Here is an 18,578-nt window from a genome sequence, read left to right as displayed (position 1 = left end):
CATTTCATACTTACTTTGCATCAATTTGGCAAACTTTTTGCAAAGTTTTTCATCTGTAGAGCCAAATATAATATCATCTACATAAATTTGAACAAGTATACTAGAGCCATTAACATTTCTAAAGAATAAGGTTTTATCAACAGTACCTCTTGTGAAGTGATTTTCCAAAAGAAACTTTGATAAAGTGTCATACCAGGCTCTAGGTGCTTGCTTCAGTCCATAAAGTGCTTTCAAAAGATAGTAGACATATTCTGGAAAATTTGGATCTTCAAAACCAGGAGGTTGGATGACATAGAATTCCTCCTCCAAATCTCCATTTAGAAAAGCACTTTTGACATCCATTTGATAGACCTTGAAATTGGCATGGGCGGCATAGGCTAAGAAAATTCTGATAGCTTCAAGTCTTACAACATGAGCAAAAGTTTCATCAAAATCTATTCCTTCTTGTTGACAATAGCCCTTAGCAACCAATCTAGCTTTGTTCCTGACCACTATGCCATTTTCATCCATCTTGTTTCTGAATACCCATTTGGTGTCAATTGGATTCTTTCCTTTAGGCTTTGTTGGGTCCCAATGTGTTTGTAGAAGGGGGGTTGAATACAAACGTTACCAAATAATCGAATAAAATGCGGAATAAAAAATGTGAAACAAAATTCAAGTTAAATAAAAATATTATTAAACTTGAAATGTGTTACAACAACTGTATCGATTACAAGGTATTAATCTCAAATCAATTATTACAAATCTAGAATAAATTCGACATGAACTTTTTCTATTTTTGCAATAATTAGAATCAAATGCTAAATGCGATTTGAGATTACGTTCTAGGGATTTTGATCCGCTAGATTGTTACACAAGAACAAGATAAAGATTTCTAGTTGATTGAATTTAACTTTACAATCTAGAAATTTAATCTTGAAGTTTGCAGATGAAGGATGAAATATTTGTCTTCTTTTTCTTTTCTGCTCTGTTCTTGTTTTGACTTGTGTATGTGATGGATGATATGCTGCTTCTCTGCTTCTATTTAAATCAACAAACGAATAGAATTGACTTGGCATGACAATCCTATAGCTGGCAAGACTTTCGGTGAGACAATTGAATGAACTAGCAAGACAATCTGAATGAACTAGCATGACAATCAGAATGAACTAGCATGACAATCAGAATGAACTAGCATGACAATTATCCTCCTAGAGTAACTTTCGGTATGACAATTTAAAATGGCCTAGCATGACAATCGGTATGACAATCCTGATTGTCATGCTAGTTCATTTTCAATTGTCTTGCTGATTTAATGCTTGAATTTAATCCAATTAAACTTCTGAAAATTCCTAGAATTAATTCAGAATTAATTAATCAATTAATTCAATTAATAAATAAATTATTCTTTGCAGATATAATTTATTTTCTTAATTAAATTAGATGAATTAATTAATTAATAGAGAATTAATTCTAGTCTTGAGCAGCAACCATTCTTCTGCAAATCTTCTGAAAATCACTGAAAATTATGAATCAATTCCACCACTTCAACGTTGACACTCGATGTACTGTCTGGTTCATGAGTGACTAACTTCCGTGACGTTTCTTCATGTCTTGACTTTGACGCTTTGATTTTCTTCAGATTAAATCCTTGTAATTAATGATACTCTGACGAGATCTCTGTCACTTGATTAAATCCACGATCTTGATTTATATCACTGAGGCATGATCAAATTCTTGAACTTCTTCCAGTGAATTAACTCCTCAAGTCTGTAGATGAACCTTGTCTCTGAATCCTTTGACAGATATTACTTTGCGAGATCTCTTTGACGGTCGATCCACTATTTACTTATTACATTCTTATTTGAGTTGAGTTGAATCCTCGTATATACAAATAGGCTATGACATATGACTTACAATCTCCCCCTATTTGTTTGTTAGACAATAACACACAAATACCTAGAGGATAACTCAACTAACAAATAAGAAAAAGATATAAACTGAAATGCAAAGTAAATAGTAGAAAAGTTTCTGGATGAGATTTAACATTTTCCAGATTCCAAGTAGATGTTCCTCTAGACTGAACATATCTTCAAGTAGTTTCATCTTCATTTGTACAACCACATTTCCCTGTTGAGAAGCCCATATCTCTTGCTTCTCCCCCTATGAGAATCAACTGATTAAAGAAGGTCACCTTCGTTTTACCACCTCTCCCGTACAATAGGATCCGCAGATAAAAACCAATGGTACTCCCCTAACAGCTTCTTCCCTTACTAGGAAATCACCTTGTGTTTACCACCTCTCCCGTACAATAGGATCCGTAGTTACAAACAACAATGGTGTGGTGTAGTGTACATGTAGGATCTTTTTCTTCCTCCCTGCTATTTCTCCCCCTTAGTTGAGGAATCCTCCAAACTATTACTTAAGCTTTTATCTCCCCCTTAAAGAAGGAATGTATGCCGTCGTCTGAAGAAGTTCTCATATTTCACTTGGATGGAAAAGAAATAACAAGTAGTTTCTCTTTCTTCCTCACTGTGAGTGTGTGATTGTGTTTTAGTGTACCTCACATGTGTTTCACTCTTCTCTCCACTCGTGTTTACACTCATTCTCACAAGTGTATCACTCTTCTCTCATAGCTCCATAATCCAGCTGTACCTGCAAGGAAAATCACCTTAGCCATCCTTAAGGAGGTCACAGGTGGTGCAATGGGAGTTCACAAATCCCCATCCTTGTTAAACTCGTCAGATGAATCTGAGTCATAATTTACAAGTTGCTAGTTTCCCTTTTAGGGTTCCAGATTTGAATTCTGGGAAGGTAAACAATGATCCAAAGAATTTAGCATAAAGATCAAAGTTCCCTTCTAATGTCTGTGAAGACATTTCCTTGTGACTTATCAGGTAATATCTGAATCATTGTCAACAAGTTGCCGATCTGCACCTATGTCAGATCCACTATCCGCAGATGCATCCAGGGAATTTAAGCCTGGGGAGGTAGACACTGACCACTGACATATGGCTTTTGGATCAGTATCCTCTCCTAACACCTGTAAAGGTAATTGGTCCACTAACGAACCTTGAACAATCGAATCTGACCTTAAAATGGTCGAAACTCTTGTTTCCGTCAACTCATCCTTTGTGTGTGTAACCTCTCCTTGTGCATCAAGAATTGATTATGTTTGAAGTGGTGACACTACATCGGATACCTTGGCCGACAGGCAAAATTCAATAGACTCACCCTGTTGAGAGAATGAATCTAGTAACTGTTTTTGTGCCTTTTCAGCCATTACATCTTTTTGAGAAGATGTATGGGGGCTAGCAGTTGTCTCGGTTTAAATACTACTCATCTATGTAGGAGACAGAGCTACTGGGTTGACTACAGAACCTTCCTTATGTGGTGCACTAGGCACTATCTCCCTCACGCTCATTCATACTACTTTTAGTGGTAAAAGAGTGTTGGTTGGTTCTGTTTTTGTGTTTGTCTTTACAGTCTGGGATAGACGTTGTGGATTTTCAACCTCATGACTGTCAATGAAAGAAAGTCATTGGAGACTGAACCTGTAACACAGAATATATGGTAATAGAGAGAAAATGATTTACAATAGTGATTTCAAAAGATTTTACATGAAGAAATCACTAATGTAGAAAGAAGTTTGATTTTGTTTTTCAATATGAATGAGTTTTTGATAAAACATTGATCACTTAGGGTAAAGTCTAAGTAATTCTCATTCATGTCAAAAGCTTACAAATATCTGCAACATAATGTTAACAAGATATCATTGACCGATACTTGTCAAGTACTTTAGATACTAATTGTTATGTTGCATTATCAATATACCACTGCACATATAAAACAATATGATTGTGCTTAGTGATAAGATAGTTATTAATATGACGACTCTACTTATTCATATAAAATTATAACTTCTGTTAGAGAGCCATACCATGTCCTTGACGATTGCTTGAGCAGTATACTAGTTCATACCAACCTGAAGTGAGATTGTGAAGAAGAAATTGCATAGTCCAATAGATCTGCAGCTGCAAAGTCCATGAACTGTGGTGCACTAACTTCCTCTTTTAACTCACAAATCAGGAGTACACTTGTACACATCTTACTAGAGTACAATTCCAAGTGTAACGTGAAGCAGGTGCCTGATATGTCGTAATATTCTCAAGTCTCGTCACTGGTGCTATATGTTAGATACTGCTTCCTGATAATAACCTAGCACAATATACAAAATTACAATGATAATATTCCCAGCTTGCAAACAGCCATATCCCTCAGATAAACCTTTGCTGTTATCTCCAAAGGTAACCAGGGGGCCAGCTTTCTCAATCCACATTTGATAGCAGGGCTCTATCTCCGGTCATATGTCTTGATGATCCACTGTCAAAAATCCACACTACCGGTTACACCTGTTTAATGCCCTGCACTTCAAATGGATTAGACCTTCTTCGGAACCCAAACTTGGTTGGGCCCGGCATACTTGTAGAATTGTCCTTTGTCAGGCAAAACAACATTTTTAATTTTAATTGTCTCAACTTTCTCAATGACTGAACATTTGACCTTGTAAACAGCCTTAACAAATTTCTGTTTAAGCTTAGGCACAAATGTCTCCTTTCTAGCCTTAGAAGGACTGGCAGTCTTAGACCTATCATGCTTCTTGTTATTCACATGCTGACGAGGAGTAGTCTTATCATTAGACACATGCTTACCATTAAAATAAGCATACATCATATTAAAAGCACAAGACATACAATTAGCAACACCACATGCTTTATGAGAGTGATTAACAGCAGGCAATTTATGCATGGTAGACATGGCATTATTGTTATCCAACTCATGTGTGTCTGAGTTAGTCTCAGTTGTTTTCACAACTTTGACTGGAACTTTCGACTCACTTGACTTGGAAACAATCTTCTCATTAGCATGATCTTCAGCACGTATTTCTTCATGAATAACAGAAGAGGTCGCATCAAATGGTTCAGCAATTGATGGTTTATAGAGGGGTTCATCAACACCCTTAAGCACATGTGGTACTTCCCTCCCTTTAGCACATACACGAGGAGGGGAGTTTATGCCTAATTCTCCAATAGCAACATTGTAATCATAACCTATTCCAGATGTTTGATTAACAGATTGCTTACTGTAGAACTCTTTAGCCTTCGAACAAGAATTGAAGTAGGCTCTAACCTTAGTCTCAAGACCGGTGATCTTGTCTTTGAGAATAGTTTCGAGTTTTCTATAACAGTCAACTCTATTCTCTAGAAAAGATACTTGTTCTGTTAATTTGTCTTGATTAATGTGCACAAGTCTTAATTCATTGACCTCTTTCTCAAGGTCTGTGATCTGTAAACTTAACAGTTCATTATCACGACGTGCACAATCTAAGTTACCTCTTAGATGATAAACCATTTCAGCATCAGAAAGTTTTACCTCTATTCTTGACGATGAAGCTTTTCCATCAATAGCCATAAGAGCAAGATTTCCTTCATCTTCATCTTCACTATCAGTATCATCCCAGCTTCTTCCCTTTGCCAGATAAGCCCTTTCAGAGTTCTTTCTTACTTGCTTTGGCTTCCTACATTCTGTGGCAAAGTGTCCCAACTCATTGCAGTTATAGCATCTAATGGTGCTTCGATCAACCATCCCTGTTTTGTACCCACCACTGCTGGTGTTAGAGGATGAAGATCCACCTTTCTGGAATTTGTTGTAGTTGGACTTGTACTTAAGCTTGGGATTCCTCCTGAATCTGACATGGGAGAATCTCTTGACAATTTGGGCCATTGATTCATCTTCCAATTGCTCCAGCTCTTCCAAGGAATAAAAATCATCACTTGATTGATTTGTAGTAGGAGGATCATATTCTGCTACTAACTCATTTTCCTCACCCTTAGAAAACTGTACCATTCTTTCTAACTGTTGAGATTGTTGTTGTTGTTGACCTTCAGCTACAAGTGCAGTAGATGTGTTGACCATTCTATCCTTCCCGTAGACTTCCTTCTGTTGAATCTGCTCCAACTCATAGGTTTTTAACACTCCATAGAGCCTGTCCAAAGAAATCTCACTCAGATCTCTAGCTTCTCTAATGGCAGTGATTCTATGTTCAAGATGAGTTGGTAGTGTTAAAAGAAACTTTTTGTTGACCTCCCTGACTGAATAATACTTTCCATTGATGTTCAGGTTGTTGATCAACGCATTGTATCTCTCAAACACTTCAGTAATTCCTTCTCCTGGATTTGATTTGAAATGTTCATATTCAGAGGTTAGGATCTCCAACTTGTTTTCCCTAACTTCCTCTGTGCCTTCATTAATTACCTCAATAGTTTCCCACATGTGTTTAGCATTTTTACAGTTCATCACATGTCTGTTCATCAGGGGATCAAGGGAATCAATTAATATTAATTGAAGGCTGGCATCCAAGGAGAATTCTTCCTTCTCAGCAGGAGTAAAATCTTCAGGATCTTTTGGATAGGTTCTGGCTTCAGTAGTCACCACACCATCTATTATTACCTCCGGTTCAATAACCATCAGAGTTTTTATACCCTTCTTTAACAAGTTTGAATATTTGGGATTTGCAACTTGTAAAAATAATAACATCTTCTTCTTCCACATGATATAATTCTCTTTATCAAATTGTGGAATTTTAACGGTTCCAACTTTATGTGAAGTCATTATGAATTTTTGAATAAATAAAAATTCAAGGAGTTGAAAAATCACAAAAGTCTAGGATCTTGATTTGTTCGTTAATCAGAAGGCTCTGATACCAATTGTTGGGTCCCAATGTGTTTGTAGAAGGGGGGTTGAATACAAACGTTACCAAATAATCGAATAAAATGCGGAATAAAAAATGTGAAACAAAATTCAAGTTAAATAAAAATATTATTAAACTTGAAATGTGTTACAACAACTGTATCGATTACAAGGTATTAATCTCAAATCAATTATTACAAATCTAGAATAAATTCGACATGAACTTTTTCTATTTTTGCAATAATTAGAATCAAATGCTAAATGCGATTTGAGATTACGTTCTAGGGATTTTGATCCGCTAGATTGTTACACAAGAACAAGATAAAGATTTCTAGTTGATTGAATTTAACTTTACAATCTAGAAATTTAATCTTGAAGTTTGCAGATGAAGGATGAAATATTTGTCTTCTTTTTCTTTTCTGCTCTGTTCTTGTTTTGACTTGTGTATGTGATGGATGATATGCTGCTTCTCTGCTTCTATTTAAATCAACAAACGAATAGAATTGACTTGGCATGACAATCCTATAGCTGGCAAGACTTTCGGTGAGACAATTGAATGAACTAGCAAGACAATCTGAATGAACTAGCATGACAATCAGAATGAACTAGCATGACAATCAGAATGAACTAGCATGACAATTATCCTCCTAGAGTAACTTTCGGTATGACAATTTAAAATGGCCTAGCATGACAATCGGTATGACAATCCTGATTGTCATGCTAGTTCATTTTCAATTGTCTTGCTGATTTAATGCTTGAATTTAATCCAATTAAACTTCTGAAAATTCCTAGAATTAATTCAGAATTAATTAATCAATTAATTCAATTAATAAATAAATTATTCTTTGCAGATATAATTTATTTTCTTAATTAAATTAGATGAATTAATTAATTAATAGAGAATTAATTCTAGTCTTGAGCAGCAACCATTCTTCTGCAAATCTTCTGAAAATCACTGAAAATTATGAATCAATTCCACCACTTCAACGTTGACACTCGATGTACTGTCTGGTTCATGAGTGACTAACTTCCGTGACGTTTCTTCATGTCTTGACTTTGACGCTTTGATTTTCTTCAGATTAAATCCTTGTAATTAATGATACTCTGACGAGATCTCTGTCACTTGATTAAATCCACGATCTTGATTTATATCACTGAGGCATGATCAAATTCTTGAACTTCTTCCAGTGAATTAACTCCTCAAGTCTGTAGATGAACCTTGTCTCTGAATCCTTTGACAGATATTACTTTGCGAGATCTCTTTGACGGTCGATCCACTATTTACTTATTACATTCTTATTTGAGTTGAGTTGAATCCTCGTATATACAAATAGGCTATGACATATGACTTACAGGCTTGGGTACCAGCTCTCATACTTTATTCCTTTCAAATTGGTTTAGCTCCTCCTGCATAGCTAAAATCCAATCAGGATCCAACAAAGCTTCTTCTACCTTCTTTAGTTCTTCCTTAGATAGGAAGCTACTATACAGACATTCTTCTTAAGTTACTCTCCTTGTTTGAACTCTAGAAGACACATCACCAATGATGAGCTCAAAGGGGTGATCTTTTGTCCATTTCCTTTGTTGAGGTAGATTAGCTCTAGATGAAGAGGCTTCATTGTTGTCTTGATGTGTGACTGAGTTTTGATTATTAGAAACTCCCCCTGAGTTTGTGAATCTTTGATTTGAGAAAGGAGAATTTTCTGTAAGTGATCTATTTTGACTTTCAGCTTCTTTTGAAGACCCGACGGATGGTGCACTTTGTGTTCCGACATATGAGGCTGATTGTCTCCCGACGGATAAAGAAGATTGTCTCCCGATGGATGAAGCATTTTGCAACTCGACAGATGTTGAATTTTGTGCTTCCTTAGTAGTAGATTTTTCTGCATTATCCTTTGCCATTGTTTCCTGATCACTTTCATCACTAACCATCTCCAAATTATCAAATTTGAGACTCTCATGAGAATCTTCATCTAGCAGTCCTTCAATCTTTTTATCATCAAACACAACATGTATTGATTCCATAACAATGTTGGTTCTTAGATTGTGGACTCTATATGCTTTTCCCACAGCATATCCAACAAAAATTCCTTCATCTGCTTTAGCATCAAACTTCCCATGTTGATCAGTCTGATTTCTCAAGATATAACATTTGCAGCCAAAGACATGAAGAAAATTTAAAGTTGGTTTCTTGTTCTTGAACAATTGATATGGTGTCATGCACTTTGCTTGCTTAACCAAAGAAATATTATGAGTGTAGCAGGCAGTATTCACAACTTCAGCCCAGAAATATGTTGGTAACTTTGATTCTTCAAGCATTATCCTTGTAGCTTCACTAAGAGATCTGTTTTTCCTTTCTACCACTCCATTTTATTGTGGAGTTCTTGCTGCAGAAAACTCTTGCATTATCCCATTTTCTTCACAAAATGTTCTTATCACAGAATTCGTGAACTCAGTTCCATTGTCATTCCTAATTCTTCTTACTTTGAAATCATGACGATTGTTGACTTGCCTTATGTGATTGATGATGATTTCACTAGCCTCTATTAGGCACAAAGCATGCGCTAAATAAATCACGCAAGTATACGCGTTCGTAAGTAATATAGAATGATTTCTAGTTCGTTCCCACAGAGACTCTGATTAATTATATTTAATTAACACTTACTCACCAATGTATGATTATTCTTCAATGCCAAGACAATAACAATTAAGATTGGTTAACTAATATTAACTACGAGAATTAAACACTTGAATTAATAATATTAAACACACATGAGATACTAACTTCATTACTACTTCATTCAATATTTATTGTTATTACCCTTAGCATGTAATGGTGATGATATTAATCAAACAACACGAAACTGATAAACGCCAACTTTCATTGTACGAATACCATTCTACCAAGCATCCACAATTAAGATAGAAGTTGAATAGGCATCAATTATGTTGAGACCCTATATGTCTATAGAATTTGACAACATAACGATTTAAGTGCAAGTTATTCATGATGATTACACAGGGTAAGCAAAATGGTTAGAGTTACCCACTAATCATGCATACAATAAATGAAGCTATGCTAGCATGGCAAGTTCTAAATCTCAAGATTCATTGTCGCTTCACAAGAGATTAACAGGCTATCTTACATGTTCGCGACGCATATAAGATGAATAAGCACAACCTATACTAGATATCATACAATCACCACATACCAAGGTATTAAACAATTAATGAAAGAATTTCATAGTAAATCCACTAGGATCCCATGATCTAGATTAGCCCATAATAGAACTCATCGTCACCATGGGTTCATATGAAAGCATGATAATAACACAACGATATAAAGGTGAAAAATACTTAATAAATAATGAAGTACGTCACAAGAGTATTATGGTTCAAAGCATTAAGAAAACTAGCATCCACTGTTACAATGGATTAAAAGAATCACAAGATAAACGTATGCTTCCTCTTTTTCGTTGTTGCGTGCTAAAACGGTCTTCTCAATCTTCTTGCCCTTGCTCTTGATCTCTTGATTGATGAAAACGTCTTCCCATAAGGTTTATATAATAGCCCAAGAGAACCAGCGCCAACAGAAGCTCAATTGTACTAGAATTAATAAAACCCAGATTCTAAAATTCCGCCCGCACACGGTCTCCTGCTATCTCCACGCGGCCGCCTGCTAGCACGCGGTCGCCTGCTCCTAGCGCGACCGCCTGCCACCTTTCTGGAAAATTCCTTATTTTGCTTCTGTTTTTGCTGATTTCTTCGCTCATCACCCCTAGACTGATTCCAAGCACTTTCTTAAGCTTTATTTGATGAAAACCACCTATCTAAGCAATTTATACCCTGAAATGCAAAAACACTAGAAAACGCGTCAAATACACAAAATACTTGAGTTCAAGACACCGATTCAAGCTGTTATGAGACGGTCTAAGTGGTATAAAATGCCACTTATCACACCCTCAAACTTGAATCGATGTTTGTCCTCAAGCATCACAGACTCAAACTTAGAATAAAACATGCATGAATGCAACTTATATGAATGTGGCGCTCCCCTCACGATGACTAAACTAACCAACACATGACATATCAACAAATGCAATTAGGCGACTAAAGATCAATCAAATCACGCAAGCTAACATACAACTAGAAACGTGGTGTGTGCGAATGCTTAACAGATATGCTTCGAAACTAGATCAATCACCATAACTTAATTATCCTCAAGGCAATCACAAGCTTATACGAAGAATATATTCTAGACACAAAATGACTTATAACACTTCAAGATTATTGGAGTTTATTACGGAATCATGCTTTATTCAACACATAAAACAAATGCTTATTTGATCGTGCAATGAGTGAGGTCCACAAAAGACTTATGCAATGGTACCCATTTAGCGAGCGTTATATTAGCGGATCCCAGACTATAAAAGCCTTAGGTCACTAGGCACAAAGTCCCCCAAGAACTTAATAACTCGAATAACAAAGAGCCCACTCGTGATCAATTGTGCATTAAACCATATTTTTTTTCTTTTTTTTCCTTTTTTCTCAATTTCTGAGCAAGTGCGTTTCACTCCATCTTGCTCAACCCTAGACTACTCGTATACAATACGAGCCGGCTACTAGCCATTTGACGCCTAGCCACAACTAGCAATGCATTCCAAATTTTTTCTCCAATTTTTATCTTTTCATGTCTTTTATCATTAAGAGCCTAGCATGCATTCTAAGTATATGAAATAGATTAACCTCAAAAACCATCAAACCATGGCAACAATATAGTCCTTAAGCATACTCTAAGGCTTAGTGAAATTACAAATGTTTCTAGCATGCATATCAACCTAAAAAGATTCAACATCACTTTAATGCTATCATCACACTTGCATCAATATCACATATTAATCGGTAAAATAACATAAAGGGATCATGGTATATGCATGAGCTATATGACATGATAAATAAAGTTCTAAATAAAATAAAAAAAAACTATATGGCAAAAATATACAACTATATGAACTAAACTAACATGAAAATGCAACTACATGACACACACACACAAATACGTTCCTTAACTACCACCCCCAAACCTAAAATATTCACTGTCCCCAGTGAAGGTAATAGAAAGGAACACAGGGTATACCTACTCAGACGAATCATCACCACCACCCTCAGAGGGTGGAGTGTCAGTAGGTGGATAAGCTGAATTCTCACCAAAAATGGGCCACTAGATGTTAGCTCCAACGCCTCTAAATGCATTCCCAAGTGCCTGGGTGAGCTCCTCCGCAAACCGACTCTGCGACTCATACATCGCATCCGTCCTCCTTGAAAGCCTCCTATACTGGATATCAGCCAATCTCGAACTATCTCCTCCCTGGGCTTTTGAAGAGCCTGCCTCTCCCTGATCCTGACTGGGCCTAGCCATGGTAGCACCAGCTGCTGGAATACCTCCTGGAAGGAGATACCTCAAACCATGTGACTCGGGCTCTCCACCCGTCCTCTCCTGCATCACATTCAAAATCGATGAATCAATAGGAGCGGCAGGCATCTGCAAATGCTCATAAGAAGGCCACCGGACTCCAACTGCCTTGCAAAACTTCATGACAATAGAGGCATACGGGATAGAGTATTGCGATTTCCCCCTCAAAAACTTCAAAATCCCTTGGTAGATGTACTCACCAAGGTCTACATAATATTCATCATTCAGAATTCCCCATAACAACCTCGCCCTCTCCACTGTAACCTTATGTGCATGCAAAGAAGGAAGAATATTAGCACATATAAATACATTCCAAGCAAGAGCATACATGTTCTTCGCGACAGCAGGGAAACTACGATAATCGTTGGATCCCCTTTTAAACTTCCACATCGTGCCCGACTGACAGAGAGTAGCAATAATCAAGTCCAAATCAAAGTCCTCAGGGGCCTTTGCATTCCAATGCTCCTCTAGTGGTTTCCTTTGTCGCTGTGCAATCACCCAGCGAATCACCTCGGGCTGATAATCAATAGTAAGCTCACGAACAACAAAAAACCCATTATTGTCGGCCTTGGAGTTTGCATAGAACTCGCGAACGATACTCATCGGAACCGCCTCAGGTGACTTGCAGAATATAATCCATCCCTTCTCTGCAATCATCGGTAACAACTCACCATCCCTCCCTGATGGCAAGAACCCCCTCTCCCTCATAATAGGCTTAGTCAGAAGCTTGATGTACTCTTCTTCAGCAGCTCTATCCAACAATCGAGGCCTCGCAGCAGTATTCCTCGAAGAATCAGTAGCAGTCGGGTTGGTGCTGCTGCTACCCACAGTTCGTGATCTTTTTGGGGCCATGAAAACTGAGAATAAGAGTTGGAGAGTTTGTGTTTGGTGTGTAGGAGAGATTTTGTAGAGTGAAAGTGTGTGGGATGTGTATGGAGTGGTTGTATGTATTTATAGGGCAAAATTAGGGTTAGAATTCGAGTAGGAGTGGGGATTGTGGCAAGGTATGGGGGGAATCGTGGGTTAATGGGTTATATTTTTATGATTTTTTTTGTTTTGTTTTGTTTTTTTAGGCTGAAAAATGATTTTTCCAAAGTCAGGGTCACACGTGGCCTCCTAGCACCAGCACGCGGGCGCCTGCTAGGCTTCTGGAATTTTTTTTTCTACAACCTTTTTTCTGATTTTTTTTGGGTTTTTGGATAAAATACTATATTCTAAGGTGTCCTATGGTCTCATATCTTAGATTGCCTCCCAAGAAGCGCTTTTTTTTATGTCATTAGCTTGACGTGGAGTTATGCGATCAAGTTGATAATAAAACGGCACTAACCACTTCACGGTTTGCCACATCCCCATAATAGTGCTTCAATCTCTGACCATTTACTTTGAATGCTTGGCCCGGATCGTTCTCAAAAATCTCCACCGCTCCATGCGGAAACACAGTTTTGACGATAAATGGTCCAGACCACCTTGATTTCAACTTTCCAGGAAAAAATCGGAGATGAGAGTTGAATAGAAGAACTTGTTGCCCCGGCACGAATGACTTAGGCAATAGCTTCCTATTCGTCACTTATGATAACTCGTGGCGTTCCAAACCTTTTGAATATCTGCTTATGAAGAAAACTCAACACTACCTTTGCATCATTAGTCGGTAGAGCTTTGACTTCTACCTATTTCCAGACATAATCGACTGCCAGCAAGATGTACTGATTATTGCAGGATGAGATAAATGGTCCCATGAAATCGATTCTCCAAACATCGAAGACCTCAACTTCAAGTAGCACATTTAAAGGCATCTCATCCTTTCTGGAAAGATTCCCAACTCTTTGGCAATGATCACACCTAAAAAAGAACTGATGTGCATCCTTAAAGAACGTAGGCCAGAAAAAACCTGCTTGAAGAATACGAGATGCTATCTTTTCACCACCATAATGTCCACCATAAACTGTGGAATGAAAGTCTCGTAATATCCCCTCCGTCTCACAGAATGGGATACATCTACTAATGATTTAGTCAGCTCCTTGTCTAAACAAATATGGTTCATCCCACATGTACCACTTCACCTCAGGCAGAAACTTCTTCTTTTGAGCCGCATTCATATTATGAGGTATTATATTGCTAACAAGATAGTTCACAATGTCTGAGAACCATGGCTCTTCCTCTTGAATTGTCTTATCATGTGAAGTAGAATCGGGATTCTCCAATCTAGAGAGATGGTCAGCTACTTGATTTTCAGTACCTTTTCGATCCTTGATCTCTAACTCGAATTCCTGTAGTAAGAAAATCCAACGAATAAGTCTAGGCTTCGAATCCTTCTTTGAGACCAGATAGCGGATTGCAGCGTGATCAGTGAACACTGTCACCTTTGTCCCAAGTAGATAAGATCGAAATTTTTCGAAACTAAAAACTATAGCCAAAAGCTCCTTCTCAGTAGTGGTGTAGTTCAGTTGGGCTCCATTTAGCGTCTTACTAGCATAGTAGACCACATGGAATATATTAGTCTTTCACTGCCCAAGAACTGCTCCCACTGTATAATCACTTGTATCACACATCATCTCAAAAGGTTCTCTCCAATCGGGTGCCGTAATAACTGGTACGGTGATTAAACTCTTCTTGAGAGTCTCGAATGCTGCCAAGCATTCATCATCAAATTTGAAAGGCACATCTTTCTTGAGCAAGTTGCACAATGGCTTAGATATCTTAGAGAAGTCCTTGATGAAACGCCAATAAAAAATCGCATGACCAAGAAAGCTACAGATTCCTTTCACAAAAATAGGTGGTGGAAGATTTTCAATGACGCCCACCTTGGCTTTATCCACCTCAAGACCTTTTCTAGAGACCTTATGCCCAAGAATGATGCCTTGTTGCACCATGAAGTGACATTTTTCCCAATTGAGCACCAGATTGGTCTCAACACACCTTTTGAGCACCAAACGGAGATTATTCAAGCATTCATCATACGAATGTCCAAAGACGAAGAAGTCGTCCATGAATACTTCGACATTATTTCCAATCATATCAGAGAATATGGCCATCATGAATCTCTAAAAAGTGGCAGGTGCACCACATAAGACAAAAGAAACTCTGCGAAAAGCAAACATGCCAAATGGACAAGTGACAGTAGTCTTCTCTTGATCTTTTGGTGCAATACAAGTCAGATTCTAGCCCGAATAGCCATCCAGAAGGAAATAATACTCATGATCAGCCAACCTGTCAAGCATCTGATCAATGAATAGAAGAGGGAAGTGATCCTTCCTCGTGGCTTTATTCAACTTCTTGTAGTCCATGCATACCCTCCATCCTGTGACTGTTCGAGCAGGGATGAGCTCGTTCTTCTCATTTTCTACCACAGTAATACCTTCTTTCTTCGGTACACATTGCACGAGGCTCACCCAAGAACTATCAGAAATAGGATATATGATTTCTGCATCCAGGCATTTTAGAATTTATTTCTTTAACACTTCTTTCATGATAGGATTAAGCCTTCGCTGTTGCTCAACAGTCGGCTTGCTACCTTCCTCTAGCAGAATTTTATGCATGTAGAACGAAGGGTTGATCCCTTTTATATCTGCTATAGTCCATCCGATGGCCGATTTGAATTCTCTCAGAATCCTCAAGAGCTTGTCCTCATCACCACCTGAAAGGTCAGATGCAATAATAACAGGCAAAGTAGATTCTTCACCTAAAAAAGCATACCTCAAGTGTTCAGGAAGTGGTTTAAGCTCCAAAGTAGGTGCTTCCTCAATAGATGGTTTGAGCTTTTCCTCAGCATTCTTGAGATCAGTATTACCAAGAGATTCAAATGGCATGTCTAACTTCCGTTTCCAAGGAAAAGCATTAAGATATTGTAACTGCTCATTGCCTTCATCATCTTCACTGTAAAAATCCCCCAATAAGGCTTTTTCTAAGGCATCAGACCTTAGCACATGATCAAGTTCTGAAGTAACTGCAGAATCGACCAAATCCACCTTGAAGCACTCCTCATCTTTCGTAGGGAATTTCATCGCATTGAACACAATGAATGTCACATCTTGATATTGCACCCACATAGTGAGTTCACCTTTTTGCACATCTATCAACGTACGACCTGTAGCCAAGAAAGATCTTCCCAAGATTATAGGAATCTTCTTCTCTTCCTCAAAATCCAGTATGACAATATTTGCAGGAAAAATGAGCTTTTCCACCTTTACTAGCACATCCTCCACGATGCCTCGTGGGTATGTAATCGAACGATTAGCCAATTGTAGAGACATGTAGGTGGGCTTTGTATCAGGAAACTTCAGCTTTTTGAAGATAGACAACGACATCAGATTGATGCTTGCTCCCAAATCACAAAGGCACTTGTCAAATGACAACTTGCCAATGGTGAAAGGAATGGTGAAGCTACCTGGATCCTTAAGCTTTGGAGGTAAATTTTGTTGCAGCACGGTACTGCCCTCTTCCGTCAGAGCAACGGTATCAAGATCGTCTAGTTTAACCTTCCTCGAAAGAATACCTTTCATAAATTTCGCATAACTAGGCATTTGTTCAAGAGCCTCAGCGAAAGGTATGTTGATATGAAGTTTCTTGAACACCTCCAGAAACTTACCAAATTGCTTGTCCAGCTTTTGTTTTTGCAATCGCTTAGGAAAAGATGGTGGAGGATAGAGTTGTTTCTCCCCTGTATTACCCTCAGGAAGAGTGCGCTCAACCGTAGTCTTCCTTGGTTCCCCCTCTTTCTCCTTTTGCTTTCCTTCTTCATCTACAAGTTCAACGTCTACATCTTTTGCTTTTTCAGCATCAACAACTTTTCCAGACCTTAAGGTGAAAGCTTTGACTTGCTCTTTAGCTTCTTTCCTGCCTGGCACTTTAGTATCGCTGGGAAGTGTGCCAGGTTGACGATTGAGCAAGGCATTGACTATTTGTCCAATTTGATTTTCCAAGGTCTTGATAGAAACAACCTGAATTTTGCACAACAGCTTTAACTCCTCGAAATCAGCACTAGAAGGTGGAGCAACACCTCCTTGTTGAGGATATGTTTGTCTTTGAGCAAATTGCTGAGGTTGCTGGAATCCAGGTGGATTAAACTGTTTATTTGCAGTTTGCTGATATAGTTGCTGAATAGTATTCTAATTATTGCTCCAGCTGAAATTGGGATGATTTCTGTTATTAGGATGATAAGTAGCTGGCACAGGCTGCTGCGGTCTCTGAAAATTGTTCACATACTTAACAGATTCATTAACAAGAGAACACTGATCTGTAGCATGAGAGCCTGCACAAAGCTCACAGACACTAGCTATTTGATTTATACCATAGTTGGTTAAAGAATAGACCTTCATAGACAGCGCCGTGAGCTGTGCTGCAATAGCTGTAGCTGCATCAACTTCCAAAATACCTGCTACTTTTCCAGGTATCATTCTTTGAGTTGGGTTTTGATACTCGTTTGCAGCCATAGTTTCAATGAGATTATAGGCCTCAGTATAGCTTTCGGCCCACAAGGCGCCTCCAGAAGCTGCATTGAGCATGGGTCGAGATTGGACCCCCAAACCATTGTAGAAACCAGTGATCACCATCCTGTCAGGCATACCATGATGTGGACACTTTTTCAACATCTCTTTGTAGCGCTCTCAAGCTTCGCACATAGATTCTCCTGGTTGCTGTGCAAACTGAGTAAGAGCACTCCTCATAGCTGCAGTTTTGGCCATTGGATAGAACTTTACCAGAAACTTTTGCACAAGATCTTCCCAAGTAGTGATGGACCCAGCTGGTAAAGAATGTAACCAGTCCTTAGCTTTGTCCCTCAGAGAGAAAGGGAAAAGCCTCAGCTTGATAGCCTCACCAGTGACACCATTATATTTGAAAGTACTACAAATCTCGATAAAATTCCTGATATGCATGTTGGGATCTTCAGTCGCAGCCCCTCCGAAAGAAACAGAATTCTGCACCATCTAAATAGTGCCCTGCTTGATTTCAAAAGTATTGGCCTTAATAGCCGGATGAATGATGCTTGACTGAATGTCATCAATTTTAGGCAGAGAAAAGTCCATAAGATCTGGATCAGCATGAGCTAGACGATCACCCATTGTTTCAGGTTCTTTCTTTTCACTCTCTTTATCCGAATCTTCAAGAACTAACTTCTCCGGACAGTCAAGAGCTTTATCTGTTTCCTCAGCTTTATCCAGATTTCTCTTGCGAGTACGAGAATGTGTTTGCATAAACACTAGCTAGAGTACCTGAAACACAACCGGAAGCAGTAAGTAACAAGTCTTAATCAATGAATCCCAATGACCACTGATGGAAAGTACATAAACTAAACAAATTAACACCGAGTCCCCGGCAGCGACGCCAAAAACTTGTTAGGCACAAAGCATGCGCTAAATAAATCACGTAAGTATACGCG

The 18,578-nt window shown here is 38.2% G+C and overlaps 1 non-coding gene across 1 annotated transcript; it reads left to right on the top strand.

Moving 5' to 3' along the window:
• Window positions 1–17,761: 17,761 nt before the first annotated feature.
• LOC141715562 (small nucleolar RNA R71) lies at window positions 17,762–17,868 on the top strand. Its single transcript, XR_012572319.1, has one exon. It is a non-coding gene; the product is annotated as a small nucleolar RNA R71 (small nucleolar RNA).
• Window positions 17,869–18,578: the final 710 nt, after the last annotated feature.

Source organism: Apium graveolens, chromosome 3 (genome assembly GCF_009905375.1).
Source record: "Apium graveolens cultivar Ventura chromosome 3, ASM990537v1, whole genome shotgun sequence".
Classification (NCBI taxonomy): domain Eukaryota; kingdom Viridiplantae; phylum Streptophyta; class Magnoliopsida; order Apiales; family Apiaceae; genus Apium; species Apium graveolens.
Note: the sequence above shows the minus strand (reverse complement) of the source record. Positions and strands in the feature narration are given on the sequence as shown.